Raw genomic sequence first — 15,844 nt, forward strand, 5'->3', positions numbered from 1 at the left:
ATTGTGACCACTGTCACTTTAGGCAAGTTCAAGCTATTTGGGTGTCAACCCTTTTGGTTAGGCGATTGCCAATGTGGAGTTTATACTTCTTTAAATGTTAGTGGCATTTCTTTCATGTATTAATCCTTACCTAGTCCTTTAGCCTTCATAGCTGCAAAATCATCAAAATGTCATTAGAATAAGACATAATTAGGCATTGAAGACATTAAATCATGAACTAAAAAGGCCTCATATGAGTGTAAATCTACCACTCATCAACACCTCCAATTTAAACTTTTGTTTGTCCTCAAGTAAATCTAGAACACATTAGTTCAACAAGCTAGAGCAGTTCTCAATGAGAGCTAAAATACAAGTTCCACTACAAGACTACCCTGAATAAAATGCAAAACTCAACCATGTTCATAAAGCTTCAAATGATTACTAGCCAGTATTAATCCAAGATTGAGCTCATTGTTGTTTCTTTTCTAGTGCTAACCCATGTTTTAAAAGATGCATACAAGTGCCCTCACATTAAGAATTATTCCATTCTCTCACAAAGAAAGCCAATAAAGAAGTTAGGAATCAATACAACTCTCACTCTTTGAAAGAGAAATACCTGCAGCTTTATCCCATAGATTTGCTCATATTTCAATCATCAAACAACCCAATTCATGCAAGATCTCAAGGGTATTTTAGGCTTTTAATGGGGCTGCATGCAAGATCTCAAGGGTATTTTAGGCTTGTAATGGGGCTGAGCGTAAAGGTATTGTCAATTTGGATCAGTGACTTCACCTTTTCAAAGCATTGTTGCACACATCTTCACCTCTTCTCATGTTGTTTCCATTCTTTTCACTTGGAGATTCAAACTTCAATTTTTCATTTAATTGATTGACACCCCTTTTATTTCTTCAAACTTTCTTTTCCATTTCAATTGTCAAACTTTTGATCATCTTTTTTTTTTTAATAAAGAAGGGTTCCTTCTTTTTGTAACACACTTCAAAGTTGAGTCTCACTTTTTCTTTCTTTACTTTCTTTTCTCCTTCCTTTCCACACCCCCAACTTAGGCACTTGACCTAAGTTTGCTATTCAAACAAATCAATGCTTAGAAAAGAATTTATATGTGAGAAGTTAGGGACAATTTAGCTTAAGAGGTTTGAATAAGGTTGTCAAGATGGTTGCACGCCCTCACACGGTAGTCACAAAAGGTATGAACATATATGTTTTTTCTAAAAAATTGTGCCTAAGATTATTTCTTGCATTTCCCAAAGCTAGACAATCGGACTAATAAGGAAAATTCTAGGATTTAACAATCATGATTTCAAGTAAAACCTCACACACAAGGTACTTCAAACACAATCATTTAGCACAATCTGACCAGATCAAAAGCTTATGTGCTATGTTCATTGAAATTCTCACATCACAACACATATAGTCAACACAACAATCAAAAACATCATTCAAAAGTGAAGCCACACCAATTTCTTATTACAATCATTAACAGAAAACATAATTTTAAACATAAGTATTATCCAAGATATTGATATTGAACAGAATCGATCCTCGAACATTAACAATGAAAACTCGAGCATTTCAAAAACTTCCAAACTTTTGTGGTGATAAATAAGGAGAGACAAAATGAGGTAAACCATAAACTATCATAATAAAACCCAAAATATCAAAATACTATAAATGTCTCAAACTAAAGCTGAAAATAAAAAAAATATAATCAAAAAGGGGAATATTGGCATAAGTGCCTTCACCTCTCCAAACTACAGTAAGAAGTTTCCTCAATGCGATGGTAAATAAAAATAAGATGATAGTGATATTAAAATCCTGCTGATAGGCTATGCTTGTGAACTGCTCAGATCCAGAATGTCGGACAGAACAACATCATCCTAAGCATCAATGCTCGGTAAAGTTGGAGCAGCAGTCGGTAATGTAGCATCAACCAGGGCATCAATTGTCAGCACATCTGAAGGAGGAAAAGTAGGCTATGAAGTCACCCCACTAGTACCAACCTAGGAGGTCTCCACACGAGATCTCTCCATCGTAGCCATCACTATCGTCCCATCAATGTCTGGCAGCTCTGTCAAAGTTTTATCATTTTGCTCCGCATCCTCTCTCTAAAACTCTTCCTCATCAGTCTCCTCCTCAACATCCTTATCATCATCAATATCACCAGGATGCTCAGCCACACCACTTGGTGCCTCAGCTCTCGGTTGGAGGTAGGCACAGACTCGTGCACAATGGGTAATGGAACCTCACACCAAAGCATGGGAATATCTATGGACCTCAATTGGCCAACATCAGCCCTAAGGGTGGTAATGTCATCCCTCATAGCAGTCAACTCAACTAATTTGCCCTCGCTCTTCTCCATAGCGTTCTCCTATCCGTGAGGTTATTTAACCTCTCCCCATATGATGCCAAGGTATTCTTATATTGCACCATCTGATCTCTAACATGGACGAGTACAACCTCAATATCCCTCTCAATTAACTTGGGCATATTAATCTCAACCGTCACTACTCTTGCATCGATAGACTGGGCGAGGTTTCCATTTCATATATCATTGCCTAGGTCAACATCGGTTGGTAAATATGGACATGTGCAGTAGTTGTGGAAGTATATGGCATAGAAGAAGGTTGAGTGGTACCTTATGGCTCCATAGAAGGAGCGGGTTGAGCAACATCGGCCTCAAGTATAACAAGATCAATCATGGGAGTGGTGTTTAGTAGTGGTGCATTACTCTGAGCCGCATCATCCCTCAAATAATCCACCTCAATCCTCCAAATATTACTGGAGGATGTAGGGGTAATCTAAACATCATTCTTCTTCATAAAAGGTACTTTGGCAGCCTCACACATCTGTGTGATCAAGACAGGAAATGGGAGAGAGGTATGTTCCTGATGAGCTCACATTAGCATCTCCTAAACAACAATCCCACTAGCGTTGATTTCTTTCTGATCAATGATGTTACCAACTAAGACGACCTTTGGATATGGGGGATGGACTCATTCTGGGATGGCATGATATTGCTACTGATGAACCCGAACCAATACCAAGCTCCAATATTCATATCCTTTTTTTTATCTTTACTTTATCAGCCATCCACAGTTGATAAACATCTAAAATGAATAGTGCCAACCAACCTTTTAAGGTGTCAAGATCATGACACATGTGCAGTGTGCACATATTAGCCCATTTTTTCTTAGTTCCCAAAACATCGTTGATGGCACCTATGTTGCACTACACCATCTTACCTAAAACCTCAACCTCATCCAATGGCTTCCATATGACTCATTTTGTTTTGTTAGGAAAGCCCTTAGCATATGCTTCATAAAAATCCCTTACCCATGCTTGTACATAAGGAGGTTGAGCTCTAGTAAACTGCTCAAATGCATGGAACTTGATGGTATCCCAGATTGTGGGGTAGTCACTTATCACCCCATCTATTGAGAGTCACCTCTCCTCTAGTATAGTTCATTATCTAGCCACTTGGAGTTTATTCATGGCACTGGGAGCTATTATAGGGAGAACTCTAGAGGCAGGTGACTGAACCTAAGGTGTCTGTAGCAATTTAGACTTGAGGTTCGTCCTCTTTCTAGCAATCACCTTCTTGGGATGTTCACCCACAAACGTAGAGAATCGTGGAGTGGCTTGTTGTTGGGGAGCCTCGGAGGATTCAATAATTGTAATTACTTTGATTCTTATCAAAGTGGGAGGAGTTGGAGATACTCTCTCAGACTCGAACGACACAACTTACTTACCTTTTGTTCTACCCATTTTCTGTAAGGCACAACATTTAAACATAAATATCGGCTGAAAGTTAGTTAAAATCAAACTCAAAATCAAACACAGTTTTGAGGCTCGCTAACTTGGAAGGTGATTCACCTAATAGGTTAGGCGAACTCACCGAAGTTGATAGATCCACTTTAAATTCACTTAGGCATGAAAGGCAGAGTCATCTCCAACTCGACAATTCACCAAGTTATTTTCGGTGGACTAAGACAAGTCCACTAAAAGTGACAGTTTATAATTAAAAGGGAAAGGCTCAAAGGCCGATGTCTACTCAAACTTGGCGATTCACCAAGTTGGTTTCGGTGAGCTAAAACAAGCTCGCCGAATGAGATAGTACCCAGGTCACACATTCAAATACAAAAGGTGATTTGGGGCTTTCTCGGTGATTCACATAATCACATTGGCAAGCTAAGTCAAGCCCGCCAAATAGGTAATTTCAGCCTAATGACTATTTTTTCACAAATTCAACACTAATACGCAATAATACCCTTTACCCAATAAATATTACAATCTACCCACATGTTATTCTACCCATGGGTACTCAAACTTCCCCTAGACTTCACAAAGCATTTCCCAAATTAACGATTTTCCCTTAAGATATTCTATAGTCTATCTATCATTGGGAAAATGCAATACTTTGAGGTAATACTAGACTAACTAGACATCACCCGTGTTCAAATTAAGTAAGACCCAACACATTAAAACACTAAATTTTTAATTTCAACCTTCACAATCAATTTAACAATATCAGACACTAAATCAACTATCCTAACTCATGGGCATAGTTCAATATAATGCATTTAGCAATAAACACAAAAATTAGACAGCAATATATCATTACCAATATAAAGCACACATTTAAAACATCAAGATTTAGCATAAATATCAGTATCGAACTCGAAAACCATCCTCAGAGAGGATAACTAATCACAAAATCTAGGGAGATGGGTCTGTAATCGAGAAGCAAACACCACAATGCACTCCAAGCAAGTGAATACACGCAAGTAAGGTCACCAAATCAAGGAAGCAAGGATATGGTGAGTTTTGGATGAAAAGGAAATAAAAAAGATGAAATGTTTTCAAAACATGAAAACACTCTTGGCATATTTAACTCAAGCACACTGGGCGGACTCTTACTAACGTCGTAGAACATGTTTGGCAGATCACCAAAAGAGCTTAATCTCACCGATGATGCCTAAATGAATACCAAACCTAAAAATCAATTCAGTGGTCTCGATGGAGTCCGCTTAGTGAACTTCGGTTAATCAATGACTGGATCCCTTCTCACTGATGCTGGCAGTAACATTTTTCCAATTATTCGGCCCTAGAAGACAAACAAGAAGATGTCTGCACAATGTTTTTAGTGCATCACCCACATGGAATTTTCATCGCTAAATTTACATTTTTAACATTTTTACTTTTTCTAACCTGCACTCACAACACACATTATTGAAAGCAATAAAATAAACTTGGGTTGCGTCCTTAGAAGCGTCTTATTTATTGTTGTAGCACAACACATATCTTACTCATCGACAATCATTTTTGTGGTTTGGAATGGTGTCACTAGGTGATGAGTCCTAGGTTTGGACTTATTTAGGGCTTTATTTGGATAGATTTAGTGTCCTCAAATGCTTATTTTGTGCCAATAACTGATGTAAAATCCTTGATTTCTAGGTATTTGGATTGAGGAACAAAGCATGGACACTAATTTGTAAAAAGGAATGAAGTGAGCTGAAAGAACGAAGAAATAAAGGCCTGGTGATCACATAGTCCCTTTGGCAAGTCACCGAATGGCCACCATCTCGCCTAAAGTTCTAGTGTGCCAAGCCTTGAAGGAGAAAATTAAGTTGGCTAGAGAAAGGAGCAGTCGGCGTGTCCCTGAGTGGTTCCGCGATGCAGTATTGGATCGCCCAAAGTTACAAAACTTGAAGATGTTGAAGGCCAAAGCAAAAAGGTGATCGAACTGACCAAAGGGCAGATCACTGAGCTGATCGACGAGCCCAACTTACTGCGCCGAATGGCTCTTCGCAGCATATTCTTGGCGACTATAAATACATTTTCAAAAATTAACTTTAGTATCAAATTTAATTCTGAACAATCATTAGATTAATTTTTGAGTTTGAACTTAGAGTATTGAGACAGTTTTTCCTTAGCTTTGAAGAATTGAAGTTTTTTACTTTTGAGAAATTGGAAATGGGTCTTCAAGATTCTTCACTTGGACCTTTCAAAAGACGAAATTAATCTTACCCAGTTGATGTAAACACAATTTGGTAACGATTTTTATCTTTTTATGATGTCTAGCGAAAACCTCAATTCTTGGGGTGTGATTATGTGATTATGGCTTGATTTAGCTTATGGGTATTGCTAATTGTTAGTTTAAATATTGTTTAGAAGTGATTTCAATCATTAATTGTGATTTAGTTTAAAGAATTGTAGTTGCAAATGCAGTTCTACCTTTGTGTTTTTGGCTTGCTCGAGAGAGAGGTTTTATAACCAAGATTATTGATTGATGGTTTGTGGGTATTGCGTTGTCATGGGTTTAGCTCGAGAGAGTGAATCCTAAACCCTTTTCCACACATTCAGCTCAAGAGAGTGAATGGACTAAGGCGTAGGTTGTTCTTACTTTGCATGCTTGTCAATGTTTGAGAGAAATTGACCTGATTCAGACTAAATTATTCGAGAGAAAATTTACCTCCTCTATAGTCTATCTTATTTACTAATTTACAACTAATTCCTAACAGTTACAATTATCCATTTGTCTACATTAGCCTATAATCGAATCACATCCTAAGAACCCGTCTCATTATTGTCATTTTTGTGTTTTTTGTTGTTGCTGTAGTTGATAATTTCAAACCAAAACCCCTTGTTTTTTGACATTCATGTCACCCCCTAATTTGAATTATGTTTTTATTCGTAAATGTTTATTCCTATGGCTGATTTGAACATATTCACACTTTACTCTTGAATCTTAAACACGTACTACTCCTTGTGGGATTCGACCCCAACTCATTTATTTGGGTTATTATAATGACTAACGATCGTTGACACTTAGATCTGGATTACGTGTCCTTGAAATGTTAATCAAAATGGCGCCACTACCGTGGAGTGGTGTTGGTTAAGATTTTTTGGTTAAGTTGAATTTTGTTCTTATTAATCATAGTTGAATCTACTTACTTTCAGTTTTTGTTTTCATGTTGATTGTTTATAACATAAGAAAGGAGCATGTCTTGTAGCAACGGTGATGAAATGGACCTCTCTCCTTTGAGGATGATGATTCTTAGGGATAACATCCTAAGTTTCAGACAATTGGAGGGCGAGTCAATCCATGTTCTGTGACTGAGATTTCAGTCACTATTGTTGCAATGCCCAACTCATAGAATCTCAGATAAAATGTTGTTGGACTGCTTCTATAGAGGTCTTAGTCCGGAGAACAAAGAAGTGGCTAACCAAATTTTTCTGGGTGGTCTCACATGACTACACTATACAATAGCAGCCCAGCCCCATGATCACATGGCAAAGACCAACAAGGAGACTGAGGACCAGATTTTGGCCACACTGCTAACTCAACTAGATCTTGTGGCCAAACATATTATGGAATTGGAAATACAGGACAAAAAAAGACCGGTACATTCCCCCTCATGAGCGTATAAATCCAAAGGAATATGAAGGTGGACAAATAGAAGAGATACTCTCACTCATACTCCACAAAGTCGAAGAACACGACAAAGTGTCGAATAAGATAAAAGAGAATGTCTCATTGCTGAATCAGATGACTGCTTCCCATTCCATATATATTCAACTGTTGGAGACCCAAATTGGTCATGTGTTGTCTCATATCTACCACCCACAAATCAAGATTGAGTGGGGAATTTGTGCCACGACGTTAACTAAGGCACTTTTTGGGAGGCAACCCAAGTGTATATTGCTTTATTTTTGTTTTAGAAATAATCTTGTGTTGATTTTACAGGTTAAAGTGTGTGATGTGTTTGAAAAGTGCAGGTTGGCGAGCCAAAAGTCCAGTAGGCGACTCACCAAAGAGGGTGGTGAGCCCGACTTGGACCACCGTTGGACTCAAGAAATTTTAAGGCTAGAGTCTATAAAACTCGGCGAGCCCAGGAACAAATTGGTGAATCATCGACCAGGTCATCGATCACGACTTTGTCTGCCATTTGGACCCCCACATTAACTGGAGGTCTTGTAAAACTCGGCAAGGTAAGAACCCACTCGGCGTATCACCGAGCAGGTTAGCGAGCAAAACTTATGTCGCCGAATGGGCGAGAACTGGACAATTTTAAAGGCCAAAAGTGCAAAAGTTCAAAATATTTCACATTGCCTCACTTTTAAACTTCCCAAACTCACACCTATACTATATTATCCTATATTTTTGTGTTTTTGTCGCGTATTAGTTGTTGATTGTGTGTTTGGAGTTGGATTCTTTGCCGCCTAGCTTTACAACATATATATTCGGCATAAAAGGCTGGTTTTTCGAACCACGAATTGATATGTAACAATTTTTACTCATTTGCAAGTGTTCTTATCTTAGTGATGTGTGTTGGGCCTCTCTGAATAGTATTTGTGTGCTTGTAATGCCTGTGTTAACTTGAATATCTTGCCTGAAATGATTAATTATTGATTTCCTGAAATTTTTGTGCTTAAAATTGATCGAAATTGTTGGGTTGTGCTTAAATTGTGTTGGGTCTAGTTGGGTGAAGTCTGAGTAATCTCTAATTGTGCTAAATGATATATTTTGCCCGATGATGGAGCATTTGACGTCATTCCTAAGGGCGTAAGTCGTGAAATGGCCAATTTTGGCCAAGCCGGGAGAAGTCTGAGTATCCCGGTGGCATGGGTAGTATGGGTCTATGTTTAATTGAAGGAATGCATGGTTTGATTTTGTTTTTGGGGGCTGCGGGGTTGAATTTGCAAGTCAGGGTAGAAAGTAGGCACGTTGGGCCGTGTGGCGAGCTAGGTCAGGCTCGCTGAACCAGTCAGCGGTTCACTAAATCCCCCTAGATCTGGCTTGCCAAAATGATTCTGCGAGTCTGTCTGCAACTTTTCTTAAAATATCCCTAACAAACCTTGATATTCCATCTCGTAAAAGAGCACGGGGAATCGTGATAAATATAGGAGGAGCTAACCCTCTTAAAACGGAAAGAAAAGAACCTCATAAAGGAGGCAAGGGCAAAGGCAAGAGGCTATCATCTGAGATTCCGGAGCACAACTCTGACAGCGAGGTAAAGGCCTTTAAATCCCAAGTTGTATTATCTGAGCAAGAAGAATGACCAGCCATTATAGTCCCGAAGAGCAGAGATCTGCACTAGATCTTGTCCTAACTCAGCTAGATCCCCAGCAACCTCCTCTTTGGCAGATACAGTGCCAGCTCCGACACCTCCTGTGGCCCCAGTGCCACCAGTAAAGGTCCCTCCTCCCAGGCTTCTTAACAGAATAAAAGCCGACGGGTTAAGGACAATTCTAGAGGAGAAGCTGCTATCCACGAAGGACTTAGTGGGTAGATACTTCGCGGTGAGGGACACCCTCTAATATCATCACTTTGAGTAGTTTACCAGTTCCCGAGGCCCCTATATTCCTACATGGGTTTGAGAGTTTAACTCGGCGTATGGTGACCTGGTCCCTAAGGGCAAGAAGAAAGACAATACTTAAACCAGTGAGGTCCATCATGGTACGAGGGACAGTAATGCACTTTAGCCATGATTACATCAACGCGGTATTTGATAGGGGGTCAGACTTTCACTACCTCAATCTGGTCACCACTACGACACCCTTGGATGAGCTCAAGGGTTGGATGGCTCCCCTTATCTTTGACACCACTCCGAGGTGGATTGAGGTAGGAGTCCCGATCTAGAAGAAGGACTTGCATGTTGCTGTGCGATATTGGTTTGGATTCATCAGCAGCTCCATTATGCCATCCTAGAATGAGTCCATCCTTAGGTGGCCTACCTCTGCTCGATCATATCTAAGAAGAACATTGACATGGGACTTATAATAGAGCAGGAGATAGCAATGAGGGCCAAGCAGAGACAGACGTACCTTCCATTCCCGGTGTTAATTACAGAGTTGTGCTAGTGTGTTGGAGTTCCTCGTGATGAGATGAGAGATATTGAGGTTACTCCCACATTATCCACAGACATCCAAGGTATTGAGGTCGAGTACACTCGAGAAGAGACAGACAGGAGGAGAGCAACTAATACGCTCAAATTACACCTCCCTATAGAAGTATAAGCGATCGTTATCAAGTAAAGAACCCAACTTGTAGGTTGGGGTCGGTCCCATGAGGAAAATGGTTTAGACTTTACTTTAACCAACAATTATATTCAATTAGTCAAATTACTTCAAAAAAAGGCAATTAAAGGGGGGTTTGTCTGTGTGAAACAAATAGTAAGAATTTAATAAGTAATCAGTAATAAAAACTCAATTTTGGTTGTTATCAAGATGAGAGAAATAACTAGGGTATATGTGTTCCCCACAAGCTCATAACACAATAATCCTAGTAACATCAATCCTTTCCTAGTGTATTACATGCAAAGTAATAAGTTAGGTATCTCCAAATCCTTGGTTCGGCATCTAGAGAATTTCACCCCGCACCTTGGTCCGGCTACGTGTGTATAATTTACTAACCCTTACCTTTACCTCATATTAGACATCATAATCGATGTTTGGCTTAGTTATTACTTCGCACCAATCGACACTAGCCTATTAGATAGTATCACACTAAATCTATGTTGATAATTCTTTTCTTGTTGATTACCTCCTTGGTCCGGCAAGTAGCAACAAGGCGAGTTCTAACGCGTGCACTCGTTAAAAAGACTTTTAAACGAAAGAATTATCAATGCATTCCAAACACTATTCAAGAATTACTTATTTACTATTCATAATTTGTTAATCGCTCATGGTTCCCACAACCCTAGTTGTGGATTTAGTTACCCATATTAGCAAGAACACAATTCATAGTTTTAGATGAAGAAATTATGAACTTGCTAAAGAGAATAATAAACCCAGAAATTCAACTTGAATTGCAAAGCCAAAGTCTTCAAAACGAACTTAGGGAATCAATAATTGCTAAAGTTGCAAATTAATCTCCAAAATCACAAAGTAAAACTAGAATAATAATGTCTAACCCTCAAAAACGAGGTTTACATGCCCTGTTTATAGAAAACAAATCCTAAATTAAAAGATAAACAAATTAAGGAAAGTTTGTTTAGGCACGCGTCTTCAATCCACGAGACTAACTTACGGACCGTCGATGGATCTACTGTCCGTAAGTTTCTTCCGTCAACCAGGACTTAGAAAGTATTTCAGCTGCCAAAAATCAGCTTCTCTGAAGCAAACGGCGCACTTGCAGGACGGACCATAGATATATATCTACGGTCCGTCAATCCCCTCCGTGGCTTCACACTTAGAATCTTCAAAAATCAGGTACTGGAACCCTCACAGTATCATTCTACGGATCACTCAGTACGGTCTGTAGATCAATCTACGGACCGTCAATGGCCACCGTGGTTCCACACTTGGTCAGATTTCCCTGATTTGTCATCCATACCTTGCCTGCTGATCTACAGTCATCACCTACAAGCCGTTAATGGACCTACGGTCCGTAGATCACCTCCGTGAATGCCCTTTTTCTGCATTTCTTTCAGCTGTCTCTATACTTTCGCGCCTGAACAACTTTCCTGCAAAATACGATAAAAACACATAAAAACCAATACAAAAAGGCCCTAGACACACACAACTTGTAAGTGAAATGTATTAGAAATACCGTAAACTCACGATATATCAACATCCTTAACTTAAATTCGTTGTTTGTCCTCAAGCAATGCACTACGACTCTAAACGACACTTGTATAGAAGCAAGCATTGCAGGCCCAAGCAATCACATGGCTCTCTATCCCCCTCACTTTTCAGACGCAACTTCGTTCTCTTAGACTCGACAAGCTAATCCATGATGATCAAACCATGACACAGATCGACCAACTGACACACAACATACACCTTCTCACTGTCACCAAGACACCAACTTTCCGACAATGTAACTAGTGCCCTTACTTCAAACGAAATCCCTTTTTTTCACAAAAAATGCATGTCATTCATGGTACAAGGATTTATTCAACACTCATACTCAGAAGTAATTTCAAATACAGTTAGTGCTTAATGCCATAAGCTTGCCCTTATTTTCACTGCTTAGACTCTCCAAACTAGACTCTAGGATCACTATAGTACTTTATTGGCTTGTAAAGTAGGCTCAGGGTCAGGTGTGGTACATTTGGGTACTGTTTAGTGACTTTCTTCCCTCCTTGACATTACACTAGGCTTTTAACCTCTTTTAGCGCTATTTCTGTCATTACTATCGCTTTACCTTATTTCCCTTAATTCTCTTCAATCACGGATGTGACTTCAGACTTTGTAGCTCGTTTTACTTTCATTTTATTTTTCTTTTGGCTTTCAACAAGTCACATCCTTTCCTCCCGTTTTCTCTTCTTCTTTTTTTTAGCATCACTCTTTTTATACCCACTTTTCTTTCAGTTTCCTCTTTCATAGCCACCCTCAACTTATGGATTTTCCATTAGTTGAGGTGCACAATACCCGATGTCAGGTCAGGACCAAGATTGAAGTTACTTTTTACATTAGCCACCCTCAACTTAGGATTTTGGCCTAGGTCGAAGTGCACATATCCAAGGAGGGACCGGGGCCAACATAGCAGATTATGGGAAGGTGAGTTCGGGGTTTGGAAAGAAATTGTTTACTTTTAGGCTCAAAGTTGGATCAAAGGGAGCAGTTATTTCATTTGGTTAGATCATTCTTTTAGGCAATTTGTGGACTTTTCAGAACAATGTCCTATGATCACTTCCTTATCTCTAGATTGAATTGTCTTAGCAGGACTAACCAGGCAAGTTCTAGTTTTGCACAAAAACTGTTTGAACACTCAACGATTCTCACCCACTCTTGGCACATAGTTTCATTATCAGATCATCAGATTAACTTAGTTCAAGTTTCAGCTCAAGTCATGCCATTGAGTTGATTCGTTATTATGTCATACTCAGAGACAACATATTCAACTAATTGTAGCCTACAACTTATAGCTTACATCCCAAAATCTGACGGGTATGATTTTTCATAAGCCATCATGCTTCTTTCTTTATCATGCTGCTACACATACAATCTTAAGACATACCGGTTCAACATAAATTAAACAGTCTCTTGGGGGAAAAGAACACAAGCAAGAAAACCCCAAGAGAGGATTTATGAGTTGGGTTATTCAGTCCTCACCCTATCACTCACAACTTATTTACCCGACCCTCAACAAAAATAGATGCAGTTGTCCCCAATGCATACAAAAACAGTAAAAGAAAATGGATTGGGTGAAGCAAACCTGTGGCGCAAAGCGCCGGCGAATCATCAACAAGCAGGGGGGTCCAGTTTCCCGGAGCCTGCTGGAACAACAGTGGGGGCACCCCTCAGCAATCATAGCACCCTCAGTAGTGCTCTCTATCAATCTCTCCGCATCATCAGTAGTGCTCACAACGTCCCCCAAAACAGGCTGGGCCGCTACAACTGGGGCATAGCTCGATGCCGCTGCAATTCTCTCACGCACTCTTTGCTGGCGCAACTCTTCATCCACAATCGAGGCCCTCCTTGCCTCCTTCTCCTGCCTACGCTGTCTCTTGAGAGCTTTCTCCTCCTCAGTGCGATGAGAACGGTGTCGCTTGCCTTCGGCATGTGTAGGGGCAATATCCTCCTCGATGGTCCCACTGAATAGAGCATCTAGCACTGTATCATTAGCCAGTGCAGTAGGTGCAACCTGAGGCTCACCTGAAGGTACGACAAGGATGGCATCAACGTCAGTCCGGAGGCTGGCTAAGTCAGCCTGCAAAGCAGATAGATCTATGGCCGGGGCTGATCGCTCAAGGACTCGCAATTCAAATGCATCCAGACGCTTATTAACAGCCTGGACCTTCCGGTCCATCATCTCCTCCATCCTGCGTTCCACTCTAGCCTCGTACTCGGCTATCGACTTTTGCATCCACGACTGAATGTGATGCAACAGTGTGGCCATCTGTGCCTCTAACTTTTGTACTTTGGCCAACGGGACAATAGTAGCTCCTAACTGTGGTGTGGACCGGGAAGAGCTAGGGGCCATACTAGCTGCCTGAGATGAGGATCCCGGGACAGTATCGGTGTGATCTGGGATGATGAGGTCATGGCCTTGTGCCTGCCTTATTGTGTCTGCAATATCGGCACCTAAGGGAGGTACCTCAACATGAGGCTCTCTGCGAGGTACTGCCACATTTGCCTCATCTCGAATAAGGTCGATGTCCAATGCCCCTATAGGGTGGACTAACTTGTCACAATGCCAGATCGGCACTCCAGAGTCTTTGAACAAATGAAAAATTAAACAGGGGAAGGGGTAAGTAGTAGAGGTCCTGAATGCCCTCTCGTGAATTTATGCCAGCAACATACGGGCAAAGTCAATCTCAACTTCTGCTACCAATGCCGCAACCATGACCGTTCTGTCCCAAGTGACTTGATTGTCAGCTTTTGTCGGTAACACTATGTTATGCACCAGCAGCTAGAAGAACTTGGCCACAAATTTAATGTGGCCTTCTGGATGCCCAACCATGGAGCGGCGACCCATTCTGCACGCTCTCCATCTACAGCAACATCTGGCTAACCATAGTAGAACAGCCTCTCGCTGCTCCGCGTTCCTCTGGAAAGCGCCACTCCGCACAATGTCCCATCTATAGTCAAACTCTGCTGTGTTGAGGGACCAAGAGTGACCCGTGGTAGGACCATAGAGAAAATGTCTGATCGTGGCAAGTGATATGTCCACCGGACAACCTCGAACCAAAGTAGAGGTGAGAGGATCTTGAGCTAGGGGCTTTGACCGCTTGGAAATTGAACCGCGGAGAGTGGCAACATAGGAAGCATAAAATTCCCGCACAATCTCCTCACTATACGTCCCTGGGTCTCGAGCCATCCAGTCACACTTGTGAAGGTTGAACAGCCGGTGAATGTCCGGAACAGTGTGCAAGCTCCCCGTGAGGACTCTGCGCTCCTCTGTAATTAGTCGGGCCATCTTCTGTTTGTCGTTAACCATCTTGGCATATCGATAAATTTGCCATTGGCCTTCTACACACCACCTATTTAGCTCACCGGCTACAGGTGTGGGATCATCATTCTGTGGTGCAGGTATGGACTCCGAGCTAGTTGCCTCATCAGACGAGGCTGCTTGGTCATTCTCACCAGACCGTGTGGTTGATTTAGCATTGGACCCTGCAGCATGGGTAGACTCGGATCCTGAAGAATGGAAGGACTCGGAGCCTAAAGAATGGAAGGACTCGGAGCCTGAAGCTTGGACAGACTCGGACCTGAACATAGACCCCTCTGAACTGGAAGCAGCCCCAGTTGGTGACCCGATTAGTGTGTACTCCTCATCAGACTAGGAGACAGTGACTATGTCGGGAAGCACCTTCCGGGGGTGCCTCGGGGTTCAGTACGAGAAGTCCTAGTGTTGAGAGGAACATATGCTGGATCTGTGTCGTTGTCTGTGTCCTCATCGATTAACCGGAAGCTAGGGGCAACAAATTTTGACTTGCCCCGTTTTGAGTAGGTGACCAGCTTTTTGGGTGCCATCGTACCTGTGGAAGCGATATTAGTGACCAAGACTAACCATAGATAAACAATAAAAGCTTTTAGAACTATGACCGATCAGTGACAAAGCCTCAGGAAAATTTCAGACAGATGCGACAGTGGTCATCCACAGAGGAGACCTACGGTCCGTAGACTGATCTATGGTCCATGGATTGGGGAACCACAAAATAGGTTGCAGATGAAAACCACGGATGCGCAGGATAGTCCATAGATTAATCTACGGACCGTAGTCCACATGCGTGGTTTCACACTTGGTAAATTTTTTTGTGTGCATCCAGTGACGAACCTCATCTACGGTCCGTAGATGGATCTACATTCCGTAGACGGGGTATCGTGAATGCCATTTGTGCCAGATTTCAGCCATATTTTTTTGATCAATTATATTTGGCCTTATTTTTCAATA

This window comes from Solanum verrucosum, unplaced genomic scaffold (assembly GCF_900185275.1).
Source record: "Solanum verrucosum unplaced genomic scaffold, falcon-dt-bn FXZP01000898.1, whole genome shotgun sequence".
Lineage (NCBI taxonomy): Eukaryota > Viridiplantae > Streptophyta > Magnoliopsida > Solanales > Solanaceae > Solanum > Solanum verrucosum.